The 23855-nt window shown below is 40.2% G+C and overlaps 1 pseudogene; it reads right to left on the bottom strand.

The window, feature by feature from the left end:
* Window positions 1-1633: 1633 nt before the first annotated feature.
* On the bottom strand, window positions 1634-22679 carry LOC127041860 (uncharacterized; annotated as a pseudogene).
* Between the last annotated feature and the right edge of the window lie 1176 nt (window positions 22680-23855).

The raw sequence follows: 23855 nt of genomic DNA, 5'->3' as shown, positions 1-23855 counted from the left end.
AGAGCGGGTGGTCACCCCACTACAATGCCCAATACATCCAATGCTACAAAACAATCCTGCAAGACTCCAATTATTTTGTAAACAGTAATGCAAATCAAGACTTTCAAATTCTATTTCCTGTTAACATAAAATCATAACCAAAAACTTAGAATTCTATCAACAACTCAAATACTGTGAACTCTGAAACATTTTCAAACCACCGACTATAGTTTCACAAAAACACATTTGACCTTCAGATATTAGTGCAAACAGATTGCACACACATGCACACAAAATGCACTCAGGCAGCACTAAAATAATTCTCTTCAGTACCAATTTTTAGTTTTAGAATAAGACTTTAAAATGTCCATTGAAACCATCCATTAATGATTAAATTTTCTTTAGAAAAAGTGGAGCATCATTTAACAAGATTCTGCCTTCTAATAATTCCTTTGTTTAATCAGTGGATCAAAATGAGGCATTAGTGATTTTCCATTCTACAAAATGATGGACTCATCACCTCATTACCATTAACAATGGTACTACCATTGATACTGTATTGGTATTAATACAACTATAAGACTACAGATGTTCTAGAAACATTCACAGGTCCAAAATTACAGACTGTTTGCAATATTTAGCAAGCACATGTATAGGCAAAGAGAATTATATATTTATCGAGAAAGTGTCAAATTCAACATCATAACATTAGGAAACAGAAAAATCTTCATTTTAAGTCTTTAAATGTTTTTTTCCTGTCCGTAACATAATTCTTTTTTTTTAAAACAAGAACTGCTCTCCAAAACCAATCAATATACTAACACCTAAGAACATACTTGGTAATTAGTACATTGTGAAAGACAATCTAACATTAAGACACAATTGATAAAGCATTAAAATATTCATAAGTAGGGTGATAAGATCAAAGTATGAATTATTCATCCTTTTCTAATTCTCACTTTACAGTCACATTGATACGTAACCGTTGTGATTGCCTAAGCAACAGAATCAAGATTAGTAATAGCAATTAAACATATGAAATTTTCTCATGCTAAAACAAATCTGTTAAAGGGTTTTGGTAACCTAGTATAGTTAGCTTTGTGTAAATATCTTGCAAACATCCCTACTCCTCAAAAATCCCCTATATACTGTGTATATATTTATATATAATATACATAGTTCCTGAGTAAATTGTTAAATCTGATTACTAGGAAGATTGGGCAAAAGATACAACTGTATCTTATTAAAACAGAATTTTAAATGAACGTTTAATCAAAACATTAAAATAAATATGGAATGTTTCTGAAAATGAAGAAAAAAATCAAAATGATCATAGCCACTCACTGGTTTCTCAGGTCATGGCTTGAGCCACAGCTGATACGTAGCTTTGGCTAAGTGGTTGAGAAAATGGTCATCTATTGCCCAGTTCCCCTTATTAATAAAATCTTTATCTTACATAGAAGACTCTGTAATACCAGCAATATTACAACTGCAATAACACTATTACAATAAATATTTGTCAACACTAGAATCACAGTAATAAAATTGCAGCACTGATCAGCTGGTTATTCTTATTTTTTCTGATGACCTAGCAAAACAGTTCTCCATAGCACAAGTCAATTCACTTTCTTTCTTTCTTTCTTTCCCTGCACAGTTATTCAGAAATCTGCATGGGTTTCTCATGTTTTTCTTTTTACTTCCCTGGTTTTCAGGATCTGCACTATTTTTTTCTTGTGTGCTGTTTCCTTTCAAACCTCCTTCTGTTTCACTTCCGTGCTTAAGCAGGTTTTTGGTAGTCATCTGCAGGGCACACCATAAAGCAGTACAAGCCTTGCGTGTGGAAACAGCTAACTCTTTAATGGCAGCTGCTAGAGTAAGAACATCTAAAAAGACAAGAATATGCAACCACATCACAACAGAACTAATATACAACCATGACATCTATCAGTTAGACAAAAATCTCTTGAATTCAGCCAACACTTTGTATTATAGTAATGTAATCCCACAGGAAAGACTGCATCCTGGTATTAAAGAACCATATTTCCAATATTTCTTTAGTTATGTTCTAGGCTTTCCAATGCACCTAAGTTATGAGATAAATTCAGATTCCAGAACATGAGTTCTTGGTAACAAATGGTACTAATGTACAAATCAAAGAAAAAGGAGAACTTTGTACTAACAATTTCCTTTCCTTCAAGATAGTGTGACAATCACATGTTTCAGAGTAGCAGCCGCGTTAGTTTGTATCCACAAAAAGAACAAGAGGACTTGTGGCACCTAACAAATTTATCTGAGCATAAGCTTATTTGTCATTCATTGAGTTCAGCCCATTCACAACACAGGAATTCTTGCACACCCTAGAGGAGATTTAATCCCAAACCTGCAAGTTTTATACCTACCCTTCCCGCTTGGTTTAAAAAATGTAAATGAGAGCTTCACTAGATGGAGAAAGCCAATGCCTTACTCAGTGAGTATGTCCACCCTTCAGCCTTCAATCACAGAACAGACTGAATTACACCCTGGACGTATTGGACTTGGCTAGTATCCACTATGAAATCTTTAGGGTTCCCAGAAAGCTAGCAATAGACCACTTTCAGTCTCATTGGTCTGAAACCAAGATATTGGACTCTATGCAATCTGGATTCAGCCAAGAACATGGAGCAAACACTGTATTATTGGCACAGATGGATGTTCTCTTGATGAAGATGGTTGGAGGGCAGCCTTCCTCCTTTATCCTGGCTCTCTCTGCAACGTTTAACATGGTCAACCATGATATACTGCTCTGTGTAAGATATTTATTCCTTGTGGATAATCATAACAAATCAAAAAGTCACAAAGGAGAAAACACCTTGAAAGATAACTCTTGCCTTGTTTCCTACAAGATCTAATCTTCAGTTTGCCTGTATAGGATGAATGGTCTTTCCTATTGCATCTGGACTTGTTGGAAGGAGATGCAAGATTTAAAGTATGTATGGTATTTCTGGAGAATGTGTGGAGGAAGACAGACTTTTTCTACTTGAAATTCTCTGCCATTCTCCTCTGGTTACACAGATCACAATTGCTTGAAAATATAATCCCACGAATGAAGCCAAAGCTGCCTTTTAACTAGTGCACTATCCACATAGACTCTGGCTGGAAATGTGATTGGGGCTAGCATGGATAAAACTGCCAGAGATATTTGTCATTAAAGAGTCAATTCTTCCGTCCCTGTTTGGAATAAGGCAATTGCAGTGGAAGTCTACAAGAATCTGTCTACTCGCTCAAATGTGTATGGGGTGGTGGGGTTATGACAGTTTATCTAGTCTATCTGACATCTTTAAGAGGAAAAAGTCCACAGGATTAGGATGGTCTTATTTTTTCAACTGTGACTTTGGATTCCACTTTTGGAGTCTGGACTTTTTTATGCAGAATTTACTTACTGTTCTTGGCGGTGAACTCCAACTCTTCAACCCCAAGATTTGGGGAGTAAAGCCTGCTCTTTTCATTGCTAGCAGGATAGCACTAGCCCACAATATGCTTAATCTTAGGATCCTTGACTTCTATCTTACATTATGAGTTATCCTTCTCCCTTTTTTTTTAATAAAGCAAAAACAAAATATAAAACAAACTTTTTTTTTTGGTTTCTCCAAATTGGATAGATGTGATCTCAACAACACCTGGTTTTGATTCACCAGTGTCATCAAAAATTCTGGCTTGCCATTCCTCAGCAGAAGCTGTCAATCGTGCCAAATTTGTACAGGAACTCCTCACTTAAAATCATCCCGGTTAATGTTGTTTCGTTGTTACATTGCTGATCAATTAGGGAGCATGCTCATTTAAAATTGGGAAATGCTCCCTTCTAACATCATTTGGCAGCCACCTGCTTTGTCTACTGCTTGCAGGAAGAGCAGCCCGTTGCCACCAGCTGGTGGGTGGGTGTAACCAGCGTGGACCAGCAGCCCCCCTAGCAGCTCCCCTAAGTTCCCTGTGCAGCAGCTCTCCCTCCTCCCACACCATGTGCTGCTCCTGCCCTCTGCCTTGGAGCTGCTCCCAGAGACTCCTGCTTGCTGTACAGGGGGAGGGCGGGAGGAAGAGGGGGCTAATGTCAGGGTGTTTCCCCCCTCCCGCTCCTGCGTCCCGCTTACCCCATCTTCCATAGAGCAGGGTGGAAACACAACAGGGGTCAGGATGGAGGGAACTTGCTGGTAGCAGCTGGTTTCTGCAACCTGATCTAAGTAACAAGGAAGTGTACTTAAAGGGGAAATGCACATCTCTCTCTCCCTCTCCCTCTCTCTCTCTCTGTCACACACACACACACACACACACACACCAGACAGCCTGTCTCACACACACACACACACACACACACACACACACACAGTGTGTCTTTGTCTCTATCTGCCCTCCCTCCTTCCCTGCTGCCTTGTAGAGTATGAGAGTTAATCATTGAGAACTCAGCCAATTGTTAGTTCATAATTTAGCAGTAAGGCATTCCCTGGGAAATATCCCACCCTCTGACTCCTCCACCTCAACCAAGCTTCACAGTCATCATCACTGTGTAGCCGTATTAAATTGTTTGTTTAAAATTTATAGTGTGTGTGTGTGTGTGTGTGTGTGTGTGTGTGTGTGTGTGTGTGTGTGTGTGTGTGTGTGTGTGTGTGTGTGTGTGTGTGTGTGTGTGTGTGTGTGTGTGTTATATAGCCTTTTGTTTAGCGAACAAAAAATTCCCTGGAACCTAATCCCTTCATTTACATTAATTCTCATGGGGAAATTGGATTAACTTAACATCGTCTCACTTAAAGTTGCATTTCTCAGGAACATAACTTTACAGTGTTAAGTGAGGAGTTACTGTAGTGGTTTTGTGATAGACAAAACATCAATTAACGAGCAGTGTAAGACCAAGAGAATTTTTACTCTGTAAGCTAAGAAGGATGAAAGTTCACTCTCAATCACTATTAATGAAGAAACTCAATTTTTTAAAATGAGTATAACCTGCTTAAGGACGCTGAATTGCTTACTTGGCAGATATTTTTGTTTGGTATCAATTCCCAGTCATAGGCTACCTTTTTACAGTGATAACTCTCATATACTCTACTTGTTAACTAACAGCATGCACTGAAACAAGCAGGAATTCATCCAGTGTCTTTAACAAAGTCTGATTATTTAATATAACAAAGAAGGCTTTTTTTAACTGAGAAAATATCTTATGACAAGAAGGGGTCTAAAAATCAACACCACAAAACAGTTAAGTCTATGTAGAAATTACCTGATACAAGTGAGGGATTTTTCTCTTTTAAAGTCAAAAGCCCACGTATAGAGAAAGTTTCTGTTTAATGGAGTAAGTCTACCTGTTGCCAGGACAACATTTAAAATGTGTTACAAATTGAAATGTGGAACTACAAAGCAAACAAAAGTATTTACCATTTTCATTATTATAGCAAGGTGCTCCTTGTCTCTGTGGATCAGCAGCATTATCAATCTCATCTTTCCACCTCGCTTGTGTAACATGAATGGCTTCCAAATAACGTTCTAGAGTTTTGGATATATTCTCATGGAGAGGAGTACCACGAAGCCTTTCCATTTTTCTTATTAAGGTGAGCACCTACCGAATATATTGCAAACACCAAAAGAGTTAATTTTTCAAATCCTCCACAAAATAATAAACCCACAAACATATAACCTGATGTTACTCATCCTTGCAGAACATTCCATGCTGTAAGTATGCTTACTCTGGCCTGTTCTGATAACTGGTACATAATCAAACGATCCACTTCTGAAGGGTTAGCAGGAAGTTGGGAAACAGGAGTCTTATCTGAGTTAGATCTTTGTGCTCCTGGAAAGTGTCTTGCAAGATCAGTTTCAATCTGAAGAGAAAGCACATACCTTCAAAATATTTAGAACAGTTTTATCTGATAGCCTCAGCTTTTCTATTTTTTCACTATGTAGATGCATGAGATGTGTCTGCTGTTTAAGTCTCTGGAGGCATTTAAAACAATAAGAAGTCATTATTAAACTTCAAACTGCTAAAAAATGGCTGTAAAAATAAGTACTACTTTAGAGCATAAATCTAGAATCAACATCTGTAACCAACAATCAATCTTGGGTACAGACCCAAGGAAATAGAGGGATCTTGCACAATCCTTGGAAGGTTAAACTCTAGCTTTGTCACACCTAATTAGCAATATGAATTCACAACTGCCTACTGAGAAAACTGTGTTAAGGGCTCTTAGAGACTCAAATCCAGGAACTACTAGCAAGTACATGAGATGTCCTCAATTGCTGTAGTGGTTGTGTTTGAAATCCCCAAGGAGAATCCCAGGTTTAACATATTGGCTTTGAGAAGATATCAGCTCTGAAAAGTCATCTACGTGGACATCAAAGTCACCCATGACAATAGGCCTAGGCAAATAAAGATGGGACAAAGCCAACAGACTGTATTTTAGAGGGACATCCCTCTTATATTTTAAGTCAGATATAAACAGGGCCGGATGTAGGTTTTCTGACACCCCAAGCAAAAAAATGTTCGGCTGCCCCCCACCCCAGCCCTGGGCTCCCTGCCGCACCCCCCTGTTGCCCCAGCCCTGGGGTCTCCCCCTCAGCACCCACACACAAACACCCTGCCACCCCAGCTCTGGGCCTCCCCCCCTCCACCCGTACTCCCTGACACCCCAGCCCTGGGCTCTCTCACCGCCTCCCCACCTGCACCATCCTGCTGTCCCAGCCCTGGGACACTGGTAACTCGCTCTGAGGGTGGGTCATTCAGCAGGAATTTTGGATGTGCACAGAACACAGACAGGATTGGTTCCCATATAGTTACAGAATTGCAGTAAAGTGCAACAATTTTCAGCTTGTGTGATTGGAGGCTATCTGGATGCATATTATAAGACTGTCCTCCATAAATGAGGAAAAGCTGAGGTGCCTTTATTATTCTTTTGTTCCACTCTTTGTTTCTATGGGGAATTTGCCAATGCAATATCACTGTCTTCCTTTTAAACAAATAAAACTAAAGTCAATGGCTGTTGAAAATAGCAGTTCCAGTCCTAATAACCACTGGGAAGCATTTCTTGCTCCATATTATCCTACTTTTTCTACAGCAAGTTACAGTGGATCAGTATATTTGATTTGGGAGAAATGAAGTAACAGCTGCCCAAACTGAGCTTGAGCACTCCTGAATTTTGAGGTGTTCAAATCTGGAAGGCAGGTGCTAGATTTCCTTTCTGAATATTAGCTACATTTGGAAAGGAAAAGTCAATTTTTGCTTCCATGGCTCAGAAGTGGATATCCTCCTACGTACCTGGTACTGTATCTAAAGCTTCCCAGGTCCAGAGCTTCCCCTCCCTTACTTTTCATTTTAAATTCTAGTGGAATCCACGTACCTCCCTTGCTAGGCTTCATTTATAGACGGCACTGTCTATTTAGTCCCCCCAATTCCTTCTTTGGGGGCTGCAAGGTGAAGTCACACCAGTATCCCTAATCCAGTCTGGTGATGTCTTCTGAAGGGGATATCTGGGCCAAAGCCTACTCCTTGAGCATACAACTAGGGTTATCATATGTTCGTATTATCACGGACATGTCCGGCTTTGGGGGTTTTAAATAGCGATCAAACTCTCAGAAGGTTCAGGATTTTCCTCCCAATGCAGAGTGTGGCGCAGCTGACAGGGCAGCTCAGCTGGATCTTCCTCTGCCCCCCACTCCTCCCTGCAGCCTCAGCCGGCAGCGCTGGGGGCGGGCAGGGCTGTGTGCTCCATGGGGGAGTGCAGCAAGATGTCTGCGGCAGCATGTCCGGCTCTGTGCAGAGCCAGACACGCTAGTCTTAGCAGCATGGTAAGGGGCTGGGAGGTTGGAGAAGGGGTAGGGGGTTCCAGAGGGCAGTCAAGGAACAGAGAGCAGGGGGGGTTGGATGGGGCAGGGGTGTGGAGAGGGGTCGGGACAGTCAGGGGACAGGGAGCGGGGGGGTGGATGGGCAGAGGTTTGGGGGCAATCAGGGGCAGGGAGAGGGGGGTTAGATGGGTCAGGGGTTCTGGGGGCTGCAGTCAGGGAATAGGCAGCAGTTGGATAGGCATAGGAGTCCCAGGAGTCTGTCAGGGGGTGGGGGTGTGTATGGGAGCCAGGGCAGGCAGGGGACAGATAGCGGGTGGGGTCCTGAGGGGCAGTTAGGGGCAGGGGTCCCGGAAGGGGGCAATCAGGGGACAAGGAGCAGGGGGGTTGGATGGTTTGGGATTTCTGGGGGAGGTTGGTGAGGGGGTGGAAATTGGGAAGGAGTGGATGGGGGCGCGGTCTCCCTGCCCTTCCCAGTGCAGCTCTCCATTCACACCAAGCTGCAGCATGAGGTCTCAGCTACCTCACTCCCCCTCCCTTTCCTGTTGATAGCGGCCAAGAGAATGCTGGGAAATGTAGTTCTTTCCCTGCACCAAGGTTGGTGCTATATGCAGGGAGCTAATCAAGGAACTACAGCTCCCAGGGCCCCCTGTTGGTTCTCAGCTCCCAGGCTGGATCCCTGCCACCCCTGCAAATGAGCTGCCCCAAACACCTGCTTGCTTTGCTGGTGCCTAGAGCCATCCCTGGATATAAACAACCATCCTCTTGGCCCTCCCTCCGTTCATGCCAAACTGAGCACTATCCAAAAAGAGCTGGACTAATAAAGGTCCTGCTTTATCAACCATCCAGGCTTACATCAGTGATCTCTTCCACGATCCATGGATGGTGGTAACTATTGGCTACTGAGCTTGCACTGAACAACATGAACCAAAGTATAGGATCCATGTCACCAGATAACATAAGACACTGTGGCCAAAGAGGGTACTTGGTTAAGTAACCATTGGTGGCAAGTGTAATTTATTTCAAGAAAATTACTGCTGAACAAGTTGCCCTAACTTCTGTGCAGCTGAAAAACAAAAAGGTGAACCTCAGTGTCATGCACAATTGTACGACAGTCACACTGTCTGGTATCTTCTTACAATTGTGTAGACTCAGAATAGATTGTTGTAGATGGGGCTCAAAATATTTAGAGTACAATGAAAGTCACAATATTTCAAAAAGGCAGCAAGACTTGTTCCTTTTCACTAGTATATTGCAGGAATTTCTACTCTACCTAGCTGTTCCTTTATAATCACCTCCTACATACAAGTCTATCATGGTATAGATTATTACCTTTTTCCTCTCCTCCTTCAGAGTTCTGCACTGTAAATAACACTTATCCAGTTGAATACCAATCTCATTAGCAGGCCAAAGGCAATTTCTTCGAGGCCTACATTTCTTTAAAGGAATTGGAAAGGCAAAGTATGGTGCACTTGATTCCTCACAAAATAGGCCATTTTGCTTAAAATCAGACATTAATGAGAAAGAAGTATGGCCATCGCAAAGTGAATGAAAATTTCTATTTTGTAGAGCAGTTTTTAGAAGTAAACGATAGTCACAAGATTTATAAAAGCATTCTTTAGGATTAATACGGTTCTTATATTCAATGTTATTACAGGTTTCCCTCAAACTGAAGCTATTCTGGCCATTTTGCATGTGAGCTTCCTGCAGGTTTCTATTTGTTCCTCCAGGAAAACCATTTTCTTTAGTAAATGGTTGATTGAAAAAATAGAGCGGTGGGTGACTAGATGGCTGTGATTTACAAGAAGTTGTAAAATTTTCATATCTTTTAGAAACCAAATGATTGTCCTGGAACACTTTGTCCCATGTGCCATTAGTAGGTGGACTTGATAAATCATTGGAGTACTTTGCCTGCGCTTGTTGGTCATTTTTCATAGGTTTGCCTCTTGCTCGGTCAGTTTCCCAATACTCTTTCTGAATACCAGTGCCATCTTTAATTCGAAACTGAGAAGAAAAATAAATAAAATCAGAGCAGTTCTTTTCACGGTCTCCATTTAAGTTCATCTTATGATAATTGCACACATGCTGATTAACTGTACATTCTGAAACACTAATCTTTCTTGCTGAAAGATGGCATTATTTTCAAAAGCAGGATTTTCAGAATAAATGTTCAAGATTCCAGCAGATGGCTGAATATAAAGGTCAGAAGGAGAAAGCAAAGACTCTATAAGATGAAGGTTGTCAAATACTCTGTGTGAAGTCTCCACAGCAGATAACTTTTGCAAGTATCCTTGGTAACAGTTCCATGTGCCAGTCGGGTTTGGAAAATCTTTACTTTGTAAACGGTGCTCAGAAGACAGACCTGACAAGTCACCATTGTTTCCAGTGTCAGATGCCAAAATAGGGGGAAACAATCTCAACAGATAATTCCTGTAACAAATAGAATTGCACTTTTAGGAATGACCAAACACATTCATGTTACATTATAGCTCTGTTCAGAGTTTAGTGTTGTTTTTTTTCAAAATGCAAAGCTACTACTAAGACCTTTGCTAAAGATGTGATTTCAAGCAGTTTTGTCACAGGAATTAGTGATAAAACACTATTAGCATACTAGACTGTTGACAGCAGATAATTATTTCCTGAAGTCTATTTTTTATTGTTTTTTCTAGTCTACTTTTAATGTGTCACATTATGGTGCTTCAATCACAACTATTTGCTCTTCATATCTTCAGAAACTTCATTACTGATTCTTAAAGGGTTTCTGTATTGACATTTGAACTTCTAGAGCACTTTCCATAGAAAGATTCCATAGAGTTCTAAAACAAAATTAACTTTCCCAACATCTCCGCAAAGTTGATTCCTTATTTCCTTTTTTTAATTACATTTTCCTTGTTCAAGAAAAGTATGTTTTTGCCCCCAGCAAGAAAACATTTGTTTAAATCACTTGCTATAAGGTTTTCCAGTCATTGTTTAAAATATATACATCATTCTGCTTGAAGTTTAACAACATTTGTAAGCCACCAGATACAGATTTGACTCCTGCAGTGCTTGAAAACATCTGATGGCCTCTCCTCTTAGCAACCTTCTATGATAACTGATTATGTTTTAAGATTGAGAAGATAAAAATTCAAGAGAAATAATGCACTAGCAAATCGCTCTCTTGATTTTTCCCCCCAAATACTAACTATCTAAGAGAAGTCAGTAAAGTCACTGTTAGCTATATAGTCTCCATCATTCTATTTTTTGCAGGGAGGAGGAGGAACTCTGATCCTCCTTGTGGAATTTCCTCACCAAATGTTTGGGTGCAAGAAAGAGTGAAGCCCAGTCAGGAGGCTGCAGGACCTGCCAACAAATCCTACCAATTCCAAGAGATCCACATGCTCTATATGTCTGCACTAGTTCCGGGTCTCTAGTTCTTCCCCAAGCCAACTGCCACACAGTTCCAGTGGAGGTATGCCATCAGGTCTGGTCAAATTTGTTCCCTAGGACCCTCAGTGCAGGATAGAGCTGAAGAAGTGTAATATAACACTATACTATCACATCTCTGTGAGAAGCTCCTTTGGGTACCAGAAGGAAGTTGGGTAATGGAGAAAAGCTGCAACAATGTATGTTACCCCACCCTTGAAGCAACCACTTCACTCACCACATGGAGAGGTATCGGGCACGAAGAAGGTGAGGGGAATAATTTCCCCTCCCAGCATATGTATTTTAGAAATGATCAGGCATAGTAAAAATAGGAAGTGTATGCCTTAAAAGCAGACATTTAACTCAAGCTATTTGGTATTTCAAATTTTCTGCATAAACTCTGAGATAGAGACCCACTGATGGTCACTACTTTGCATCAGCAACTCTTGACACACTCAGTACACCTAATACGCTCTTCTCATGATAATTACCCAAAAGATGGCATGTAATATATTATCAGAAATCTAAAACCTCACTGTTCAGTAATATTCTTCCATAATGGATGCAGACTTGTGTACAAAGAGTTCAGCTGTGCTAAAATTACGTTCTTCAAATGAGTTTGGCAAGCAGAGCATAACCCAGTCTGCCCTAGACAAAGGACTGTGTATTTCATGTCTGACCAGCCCGGTTGTCAGGCAGACAAAAGGAAGACACATTTACATGCAAGATAAACAAATCCATAAGGACAGCAAGTGGGAGGATGGGAACTGCATCTCCAGGAAGCCTTCCTGCCTCGAAGCAGGATCAATGAACTTTGGGAAGCTATAGGGAGAGAGAAAAACCATTTTGGCACTGTCATAAACAGATAGTTAAGGGTTAATGCCTCTTTTACCTGTAAAGGGTTAAGAAGTTCACCTAGCCTAGCTGACACATGACCAGAAGAACCAATGGGGGAACAAGATGGTTCAGAAGGGAGGAGGGAAGTTCCCTTTGTCTGGGTCAGTTTCACTTTGACCGGAGTAGGAAAGCTCCAGAATTCAGCCTCTTATTAAGTAGTGAGTATTAGTGAAGGAAATAAATAGGTTTGTGTTTATTTCTTTGTAACTTGTCTTGTGCAATTAGAGGAACACTCAAATAGGGTATGTGGATTTTTTTTTTGTGTAACTAAGGTTTTGCCCAGGGGAACATCCTCTGTGTTTGAAATCTGTTGTCTGTGAGAGTAGCTGGTATGCTAATCTCTCCTAGAGGTTTTTTTTTTACCTTTCTTTTCTTTAATTAAAAGCCTTTTTTTTAATACTTGATTGATTTTTTCCTTGTTTTAAGATCCAAGGGAGTTGGATCTGGGTTCACCAGGAGTTGGTGGGAGAAAGGAGGGGGGATGGTTCATTTCTCCTTGTTTTAAGATCCAAGAGGTTTGGATCTGTGTTCACCAGGAAATTGGTGAAGTCTTTCAAGGCTACCCAGGGAAGGAAAGTAGTGCTTGGGAGTGGTGGCAGCCAGACCAGAACTAAGCTGGTAATTGAGCTTAGAACTTCTCATCCAGGTCCCCCACATCTGTACCCTAAAGTTCAGAGTGGGGAAGGAACCTTGACAGGCACCATCACTTGAGGAGCTAAAGGGGTCAGAGATCTTGAAATTACAGAATGTTGGATCCTTCAACTCAAGTGCTTGAAGTCCCTGGGTATTTCGTATAGGTGAGAAACCTGCTGAGGACAAGATTGTAACTTGCAGAAATTAAGTTTTAATTTTAAAATTGTATTTTTACTCATTTGCTGGTAACCCTTTCTCTATTTCTTATACTTGGTATCACTTAAAACTATGGGCTTTTGTTTAATAAACTTGTTTTTACTATAAACCAATTCAGTGTTTTGATTAAAACAGAGTGTTTGTCAAACCCCAGTTAAACTAATGAGCTATTGTGTACTATCTCTTTTAAGGAGTAGTTCCAGGAGAGGATGGGACACTACAGGGAACAGAATTTGGGGGAAATTTGGGACTTGGGGGACAGGGCAAGTTTTGCAGTCACGCTGTTAAAAAGTAGCTTGCCAACGGAAACCAGAATGTGACCTGCATGTTGAATGCCAGCTGTTGGTGTCACACAAGCATTTAAGGCACAGGGCAGGTGATAACATAACTCCTTGCTGGTCTGGGTAGCACCTGAAAGCATCACAAACTCCCTTTTCTAGTACCCAAAACATGGGCCCTTCTTGATGGCAATCAAAATGATGGCTCTTTTCACTATGCCTGATCAATAGATCATTGCTTCTCTTTATAAAGGAAGACACCCCAAAATTCACCACAGTAATAACAAGGAGTACCTCCTTTGCTGGCATAGTCCCACAACTTAATGGACATTGTCTTTTGAATAAGCAACTCATCAGTACAGCACCCAAGGCACCATGTTATTTTCTTCTGCTACATACAAATACATATTTTTTGCATTTGAAAAATAAAAATAGTAGAAATTTAACTTTCATGTTCCTACAATATGATTTGTGTAGATCCCACTAGCAAACTTCAGCACAGTTGTATAATTAAAAGTATTATTTAGTCAGACCCCAAAGTACACTAGGCACCTTACAGAACATAAATCTGGTCCCTGCTCCCAAATACTTTACAGTCTAAAAAGACAAAACAGATGGATGATATGGGAAGAGATACAACACTAATGTTTTGTTTCTGATGTTATCCTTTTCCGTGACTGAAGAAAAAATACTGATTTGCAGGACTGGCTACTGTTCAGGGGATATTTTTTGTTCTCTTAGATATTATAGTTCATAAATCTTGGAAATAGATAAACAATCCAAAACATTCTGAAATGTATTTTCAGAGTAGCAGCCATGTTAGTCTATATCCACACAAAAAAAAGAACAGGAGTACTTGTGGCACCTTAGAAACTAACACATTTATTTCAGCATAAGCTTTTGTGAGCTACAGCTCACTTCTTCGGATGCATCAGATGTAGCTCACGAAAGCTTATGCTGAAATAAATTTGTTAGTTTCTAAGGTGCCACAAGTACTCCTGTTCTTTTTGAAATGTATTTGTATGTCTAGACATTATAAAAATCTTAGGATTTTATACTGATTGATCATTGCATCTAAATCATTTTGAGTAACTGGCCTTCAGCTGAAGAATTTTGCCATAGCATTTGGCACAGTGCCTTTTTCACTCAACTAAAACAAATGGGGAAGGTATTATAATGGAGTTTTTTAATAGACTTGTGTATATATAGTTAAAACTCCCTCTATAAACCCTTCCACATTTGGCTTAGTTGAGTGAAAAAGGCTATCTATGCTACAGTCAAATTCTTCAGTTGGAGGCCAGTTACTCAAAATGATTTAGATGCAATGATCAATCAGTTCAAAATCCTTAGATTTTTATAGTATCTAGAAATACAAATATATTTCAGATTTCAGAGTAGCAGCCGTGTTCGTCTGTATCCACAAAAAGAACAGGACTACTTGTGGCAACTTAGAGACTAACACATTTATTTGAGCATAAGCTTTTGTGGACTACAGCCCACTTCATCGGATGCATGCAGTGGAAAATACAGTAGGAAGATATATATATATACACACACACACAGAGAACATGAAACAATGGATGTTACCATACACACTCTAACGAGAGTGATCAGTTAAGGTGAGCTATTATCAGCAGGAAAGGGAAAAAAACACTTTTTGTAGTGGCAATCAAAATGCCCATTTCCAGCAATTCCTCACACCTTCTTGGCAACTGCTGGAAAGGGATCATTTTGATTACCACTACAAAAAGTGTGGCTCTCTCTCCTGCTGGTAATAGCTCACCTTAACTGATCACTCTCACTACAGTGTGTATGCTAACACCCATTGTTTCATCTTCTGTGTGCGTATATATATCTTCCTACCGTATTTTCCACTGCATGCATCCGATGAAGTGGGTTTTAGCCCACGAAAGCTTATACTCAAATTTGTTAATCTCTAAGGTGCAACAGCTACTCCTATTCTTTTTGCAAATACATTTCAGAATGTTCTGAATTATGAGCTAACTCTACCTTCAGACATATCCACAGACATACTTCCATTAATCCTCTTAATAAATTAAAGTAACGAAAGACATTCATTTCTTTTCCAACTGCCATCTGCTGATAGAAGGATGAACAGAAGACTGCCCCTTTCTACTTCAGTTTATTCCAAGGAAGTACTAGTAACAGACCTTTCCAATTTAACTTGATGATAGCTTATTTAAATGATGAGATCTTAAAACTCAGTACTATATCAGACAACACATAATTTGTCTTGTCAAATGTCTACTGGTAAGTAAAATAGATAAAACTTTAAACTGGAAGACACAACACCATGCAAGTTTTCAGTATAAACTTACCAATCTGTAACTGGTTCTGGCTTGTGTGCCTCCTCTAGGATGCTCGACACTAGCCTAAACATATCTGGGCCACTGTCAGAGTAAGACAGAGTTATCTGTGCCCTGAAAAATAAAACCCAGAGAGATAGGATCATATCTTCAGGAGAAAAAACAACCAATAAAGAGGCAACACACAAAAGTTTACTTCCAGATTCCTTTAGCTGTAACATATTATAAACAGAAGAGGGGGAGAAAAGGAGCTTCCTCACCCACTAAGAATTAATGGAATAATGTTCTTTGCAGATGACAAGCTAAGTACTATCTTCTAGCATACCTTTGACAGTAAACACATATTTGAATAATTGGCATGTTTTAAAGCACCAGGATTATGGCCCCTTGTGCAGATCTCAGCCCTCATGCACAAAGCATTGGTTTTGGGTTCTAGAATGTTTACTGGGGAGTTGGATGCCCACATCCTTTTCTTGATTTGATACAGTTAACTTAGGACATTGTAACACTTCTAAGGAGTTAACACTATATCTCCCATTTGCATTTCTTTGTCACCATGTTGCCTGCTCACCCAGCTTATTTAGTTCCCTCTAGTCCTGACTAACCTAAGGAATTGTGCCAGCTGCAAATTTTGCTACCTCACTGCTTGCCCTCCTTTACAGATCATTAATACATTAAACGAAAAGGAGCCTAGTAACCTTGGAGGCATCATATGGTTTATATTTTGACAAGACGAAAATTGGCCATTTACTCCTAAACCTGGCCTACACCTAAAACTTAGGTCAACCTAACTATGCTGCTTAGAGATTTGAAAAAGTCGCATTCCTAAAAAACATAATCAAGCCGATCTAAGCCCTAGTATAGACACCAACTAGGTCAAAAGAAGAATTCTTCTGTCATCCTAGATAGCATCTCTCAAGGGAGTGAATTTCAAAAAAACCCTTTCCATCACTGCAGCAAGAATCTACACCACAGCTGAGCAGATGCAACTGTAATACTTGCACTATAGACATAACCCTTTGCTTCCTAACTCCTATTCAGATTTTCATCCATAAGAATACTTCGCCTCTAAGTCCGTGACTACTTAGTTTCTTTATTGAGGGACCTGGACAAAGGCCTTTTTGGAGTCCAGGTAAACATCAACTGGTTCTCCTTTATCCACCACCTCATTGATACGTTCAAAGAATTTTAATGTGGAGTCCTCGTGGCACCTTGGAGACTAACATTTATTTGGGCATAAGCTTTTGTGGGCTAAAACCAATTTCATTAGATGCATGGAGTGAAAAATACAATAAGCAGGTATACATTTTCTATCTGCTGATACTCGCACCTTCTTGTCAACTGTTGGAAATGGGAGACATTCACCTTGATTGCATTGGCCTTGTTAGCACTACAAAAGCAATTTTCCCTCTCTTGATAGTCACCCCTTCTGGTCAACTGTTCAGAATTGGCCACTTCCACCTTAAACTGAATTGGCCTCGTTAGCACTGACCCCCCACTTGGTAAGGCAATTCCCATCTTTTCATCTGCTGTGATATATAGACTGCTTACTGTATTTTTCACTCCATGCATCTGATGAAGTGGGTTTTAGCCCACAAAAGTTTATGCCAAATACATTTGTTAGTCTCTAAGGTGCCACAAGGACTCCTCAGTGTTTTTCCTGATACAGACTAACACGGCTACCCCTCTGAAAAGAATTTTAAGACAATAATGAGACATTTTCCTCTCTAGAAACCATGCTGATAAAACCCTATCATACCATGATCCTTCAAACATTTTGTTTTCTCTTTTAAATGGTCATTTCAATAAATTTGCCAGGCACAGATGCAAAGCTTTGTGAATCGTAATTCCAGTCACCCACAGACCCTTTTTAAAATAGATGTACAAATTTGCTGCCCTCCATCCTGTGAAACAGTGGCTAACTTAGATACCAGTTGAGCTAGTTCTGATACTTGGAAACATATGGAACAAATGGAACAAATTTCCCAAACTAGGGAAATGATTAAATTACTATAAAGTGGGTAAAAAACTGGTTGAAAGACCATATTCAAAGAGTAGTTATCAATGGTTCTGTGGCCAACTAAGGGATGTATCTACTGCCTGCAGAGGTCTGTCCTGGGGCTGCAGCTACTCAATAGTTTCATTAATGACTTGGATAGTAGAGTGAAAAGCATGCTTATAAAATCTGAAGATCCTACCAAGATGGGAAGGATTGCTAACACTTTGGAGGGCAGAATTAGAATTCAAAGCACTGAAGAATTGGTCTCGAATCAGTAAGATGGAATTCAATAAAGACAAGTGCAAACTCTACTTGAGAATAAACAGGACCAACGCTAGGGGTTTGAGCACCCTAGGCGGACGGCAATTTCACTGCCCAGCATGCTGGTCCCTGTAGTGCCTGCGGGAGGTCCACCGGAGCCGCGCGAGCAGCTGACCATCTGCAGACACCACTGTGTCAGCTCCACCAGAGCAGCCTGCCGCTCCCTCCAGCAAAACGGTGCCCACTAATTATTCTGGTGCCCTAGGTGATTGCCTAGGCTGCCTAAATGGTAGCACCGGCCCTGAGAATAAATAAAGCAATAACACCTACAAAATGGCCAATCAATGGCTATGCAGTAGTACAGTTGAAAAGGATCAGGGGTTACAAAGGACCACAAATTGAATAGGAGACAACATGAGGCAGTTGCTAAAAAGGTGAATATTCTAGGGGAGTCTAAAAGACATAGTAAGCCATTGTCCCCCTCTACTCAGCAGTGGTGAGGACTCAGGTGGAGTACTGTGTCCAGTTTGTGGCATAACACTTTAAAAAGTTGTGGACAAATTGCAGAAAGTCCAGAGGAAAGCAACAAAACTGATAAGAAGTTTAGAAAACCTGATCTATGAGGAAAGGTTAAAAACACTGGGCATGTTTACTCTCAAGAAAAGACGACTGACGGGGAAGGTCTAATAACTGTCTTCAAATACACAGACGGCTGTTATAAAAAGGGAGGTGATCAATTGTTCTCCATGTGTTGTAAACGAGACACAAGAAGAAATTCTTCTACTCTACTGCCTGCCAATAATGGCCTCAGCTGGAGTACAGTGTCCAGTTCTGGGCACCACATTTCAGGAAAGATATGGACAAATTGGAGAAAGTCCAGAGCAGAGCAAAGGTCTAGCAAACATGCGTATGAGGGAAGATTGAAAAAATGGGTTTAGTTTGGAGAAGAGAAAACTGAGGGGGAACATGATAACAGTTTTCAAATAAAGGTTGTTACAAGAAGGGAGGTGAAAAATTGTTCTTCTTAACCGCTGAGGAGAAGACAAGAAGCAATGGGCTTACATTGCAGCAAGGGAGGTTTAGGGTGGACGTTAGGAAAAACTTCCTGTCAGGGTGGTTAAGCATTGGAACAAATTGTCTAGGGACGCTGTGGACTTTCCACCATTGGAGGTTTTTAAGAATAGGTTAGACAAACACCTGTCAGAACTGGTCCGTCATGTAGTCCTACCTTTAGTGCAGGGGACTGGATTAGATGACCTAATGAGGTCCCTTTCAGTCCTACACTTCTGTGATTCTTCATAATATTCTCACCAGTGAAGACTGATTCAAAAAAATCATTTAACTTCTCAGCTATGCTTTTATCTTCCTTAATCTCTCCCTTTAACCCCTTGAGTGACATCATCTGGAGTTCCTCACTCCCCATACAGGAAGACTCTTGGAAACATCTGAGAACAAAGACTGACCTGGGGGAAGTTCTGGACCTAGGCTAAAGGATTTCTAGCCTGTGAATAAAAGACAGGGAGATTCCAAGCTGTAAAGCAAGTGCAGCTTGGTCCCTATTAACCTGCAGCCTGCTTGGATCATTTCTCTGGGTAAAAATCTGCTAGTTCAGATCCATTCTATTTAGTATATTAAGGTTAGTTTGCAATTTTTATTTATTTGCTAGGTAATCTGCTTCAAGCTGCTAGACCTGTGGTTTTCAACCTTTCCTGATTACTGTACCCCTTTCAGGAGTCTGATTTGTCTTGTGTACCCCAAGTTTCAGCTCACTTAAAAACTACTTGCTTACAAAATCATTATCTAGCCTGTTGTAAAACTAGGCAAATATCTAGATGAGTTAATGTACCCCATGGAAGACCTCTGCACACCCTTGCTTAAGAACCACTGGACTAGACTATAAACCCCAGAAAGCCGGCATATGCATGCTTACGATACAGGTGGTGATGAAGATCCACACACGCAGATCCCCTAACCTTCATCCATTTGTGCTATGCAGTAACAACAGGAAGAAACTGGCATTCACCGTGCCCCTGCTGTTGTAGAAGACAGCTCCCTCTGTCGCCACAAAGGGTCATAATGATGTGATGTAACAAGGAGGCCTTTTCAAAAGGTAAATATTTGTCATTATACAAAGATCAAGATTCGTCTGATACTTGACTTTCCCAGTACATTCCCTAATAAAGAAATTTTAAGTCACACATTAAAAAAGTATAACCATGATTTCCAGAGTTATTTGACAAATACTATTAAATTCTGGTACTTTCTTGCCTATGAGTTTCTGTAGTTCTTCCATAACGTCTTCCTTATAATACTTAGGAACCAAACCCTCACACTCCTACCCAATACAATTTTCAGCCTTCCAGGAAACAGCCTAAGATTACACTTATTTAATACCTTTCTTTTGTGCAGTACTGGAAAGAAGTTGCCATGCTGGTATCATCTCCACACACAGACTAATTACTATATAACCTGGATGATTCCAGAGGTGGGGATGGATTTATGATCTCTCCTAACAACGGGTAGAATATCCATTGTCCATTTTTTATTTCTTGCCGTCTACCTGAATTGAAAAGAGAGTGACCAGTTTTACCATGTGAGGAGTTGATGTAAGTGAACAATAAAGGGCACCTCTTTTGAAAAAAGGAAGTTGGGTTTTTTAAAAGAGGCAACATTGCTTCTTTTTGAAATACTTTGTATCTGCCAATGCATACATCTGATTTAAAAACAAAAATCAGGATGTGATATTTAAATTAGTTTTTCTTTCAAAAAATAAACCTATTTAAAATTACATTTGAAATTTTGACAACTTATGTTAAGGCCTAAATATAGTATAATCTATTAAAATAAACTAACTCATATTCAAGTAGTACATGTTTATGCTGAAATTCTAAAGAAAGTTAAGCCACTGAACTGGTGGAATTCACTGTGCTGAGCACCGGAAGTACATTTGTTCAAGTGTTAACCAGATGGTGATAACAGAAGCCTCTTACAAAGTGGCAGAGAGAATATTTTCTTTATTTCAGCTTATTCAACTAGTTTGTTAAATGGCTACTTCACTGAAAGTTGAGAAATGGACTCAGAATTAAAAAAAAAGAGGCAGAGACCTGCTTTCCTCTTCCAGTCTAAGCCCAAGAACTAGGTGAGAAAGGATGAGAGGTCCTGTTGGCAAAATCTAAAGGAAATAGTCAGCAGAAACCAGCAGTTCAATTCACTAACTACAGATAATATTCCTTGATCAAATCAGCTTTCAATGAAAATATGTTGTGCTAAACTTACACTTTAAAAAGCATGCAGCAGATTTTAGGTAGGTTCAGTGCTGGTTTCAGGCATCAGCAAAGCAAGCAGGTGCTCAGGGACCCATTTGCAGGGGCAGATCCAGCCTTGGAGCTGAGAACCACCAGGGGGCCCTGGGAGCTATAGTTCCTATAGAGACAGCCCTGGAACAGGGAAAGAACTACATTTCCCAGCATTCCTTTATCTGCCCTCCTGGGAAGAGGCCTGATCAGCTTTCCGCTTTTTCTCCCTTTCAATGGAGAGGGCAGGAAGACCTCCCTGGTGAATGCGGGGGGGGGGGAAGGGCTGGGGAGAGAGGTCTGGAATTGACTTACATTAATTCTTGTATTTTGGAAGATTATTTCAAAAGTTTCTGGGGAGCTACAATGGCCCAGGAGAGTGAAGACAATACTAGAAGCAGGAGGAAAAAGGTCTTTCTTTACTTAATTGGGCCATTGTACAGTGAACTGTGAATATCCAGCTTCTGTTTTCCCCCTAATTCTTATATGTTCTTTGTGCTATGAGGCTGCTGTAGCACCCCAGAAACGTATCTTGTTTCTATGCTAATGAAAATGTCAGCAGAAGAAAATGGGGAAAATGCCAGGGAAAAGCTTCCTTTTTTTTTGTGCACCTTTCTGAAGTTTTATAAAGTTAACATCTATTTTTGTCCTTTTATTTAAAGTTAGGTCAAACCCACACGTCAAGGTATTTCATAACCTGCCATGTCTAGAAATTCTTTTCTACCAATACAAATGGCTTCAGGACCAAATACACTTTTCTCTGCACTTCCTATGGGCAAGTGAACAGAAAAAACATTTTCAATCCCTGTAGAGATTGTTGAATGGAAGCAAATGCTGTGACTGGGAATTACCATCTTAGAGCACTGCCGCCTTCTCTTCCTGCTTCCAAAGAACTAGAAATGAGCTGTATGCAGATACCTCATCAAATATTTCTTTTCTTTTCACAGTGCTATTAGAAGAAACAACTCTCAGGACAACTGGACCAGTAGAAGAGAGGATTTTGTAATTAGCTTTAAGAACTAGGCCAGGCATGTAGGTTCCTGAAAACAAGAAACTTTTTTTTTTAAGGCAGCATACATCCCTGGAGTTAACCTTTGCTTTTTGACACAACTTCCTTAAATGCTTTACTATCATTAATAGTCAGTAGGGCTCGGATGTTCAATTGTACAGTGTATGTTTAAAAAATTTTTTTTCATTTTTATAAGTAAGTTGACATTAAACTTTTATCAATAAATTTTTGGTAACTGAATTGTTTTTCTTAACTATGTGAACAATGGATTGTATATTTTTTTACAGTCTGAAACATACCCACCAGATATATTTTACCTCTCAACTACATTAAACGTGTCTGAATGAAATTTGTATTTGTTTCTTATTGGCATATTCTCACTAATTTTGTGGGGAGGAAGGACAATTAATTTCATTGTAATTATACCAAATCTGCTGTGGTATCTAAATTGCAGAGTTGTCCTTTTGATTAGTCAGTGTCGCCATTACAGTAAAAATATGCATACAGTGAAGTGCAAGGCATTAATACGTTTATAGCTGTTACCACAAAAGCTTTACTCCTCTCTTGGTTTGTATAGGCCCCCATCGTAGCATCTGAGCACCCAGGGAAGTTAATTAGTTGCCTGACTAGTGATAGGATCTATGTTCTCCCTTATTTAAAGCTGGGCACTACCAGCTGGATTGGTTACGTTTTTCACCAAAGTTATGGAGATGAGGGAGAAAAAACTTAGACTTGTAGAATGGGAGATTGCGTCTTTACTATGTTGTTGCTGTTGCACCACCGTACAGTGTAAGCTATCCCAATACAGAATTTTGTTAAAGTATGGGCTTTGGATCAGGCCATGAAGTAATGAGAGGTTAGAGTGGGAATGTTAGTAACGTTTGGCTCGAGCCGGCTGAGAACAGAATTTAAAGAGATGGTGCATGGATGGCAGCAGGGTAATACGTTGTGCATTTCAAACCATTTGCCTTGCAGATTTAGCCATTATATGTATATCTATAGAAATGCTCAAACAAAGAAAGGCTACCTCTCCTCAGAGTTTGGAATCCTCTCTGCTGTGAGTTCATGGGATGTCCTCCTTGCTCTCTCTTCAGCTTGAGCAAACAGATAACGCAGTTAAGTTTCTATAGGGAAGAGCTTGAAACTACAGCCAATTGTTGATATTTAATATTTTACACACACATTTGGTTCCCTTACCTAAAAGGGATAGAAATTACCTGTACCCTTTGATTTCCTGGTTCTCCTCGTGCACTAGTTTTCCATCAGTGTAAATCCAGCAACCTTAGCAAAGCTACTCCAGTTGCCAGGAGAATTTGGTTATACAGTGTAGTTTCTCAGCGCAGTCTAGAGGGAGTTTGGTATGTGCTTCAGAATGAAAAGCTCCTTTGTTTGTAGCCTGCACCCAGTTCCCAGGTTATTTTTAAATGCCAATAGGAATTTTAAGTGCCATCAAAACTGAGTCATTTCAACAGCCCATTTGGGAACTAGCTTGCTATGTACCATTTTAACACTTCTGCTGCTTTTTCTGTGCCTGACCGAGAGTGTCAGATAAAAGGGCGGTGGAGGAGTTATCAGCAATTCAAAGGAAATAGTGAGAAGGGAAGTCTCTATGAATCCATTAAGTCAGTGTACAGGAAATGCTTTTATTTCCTTTTCTTGGACAATCTTTAGCTCTGGGTGTATCTTACACGTATACACCTGTGGGTTAAACCATCCTGGACTCTTTGATTTTACCCATGTTATACGGTTGTCAATACACTG

The sequence above is a fragment of the Gopherus flavomarginatus genome (genome assembly GCF_025201925.1).
Source record: "Gopherus flavomarginatus isolate rGopFla2 chromosome 13 unlocalized genomic scaffold, rGopFla2.mat.asm SUPER_13_unloc_6, whole genome shotgun sequence".
Taxonomy (NCBI): domain Eukaryota; kingdom Metazoa; phylum Chordata; order Testudines; family Testudinidae; genus Gopherus; species Gopherus flavomarginatus.
This window is presented reverse-complemented; position numbering and strand designations above follow the sequence as displayed.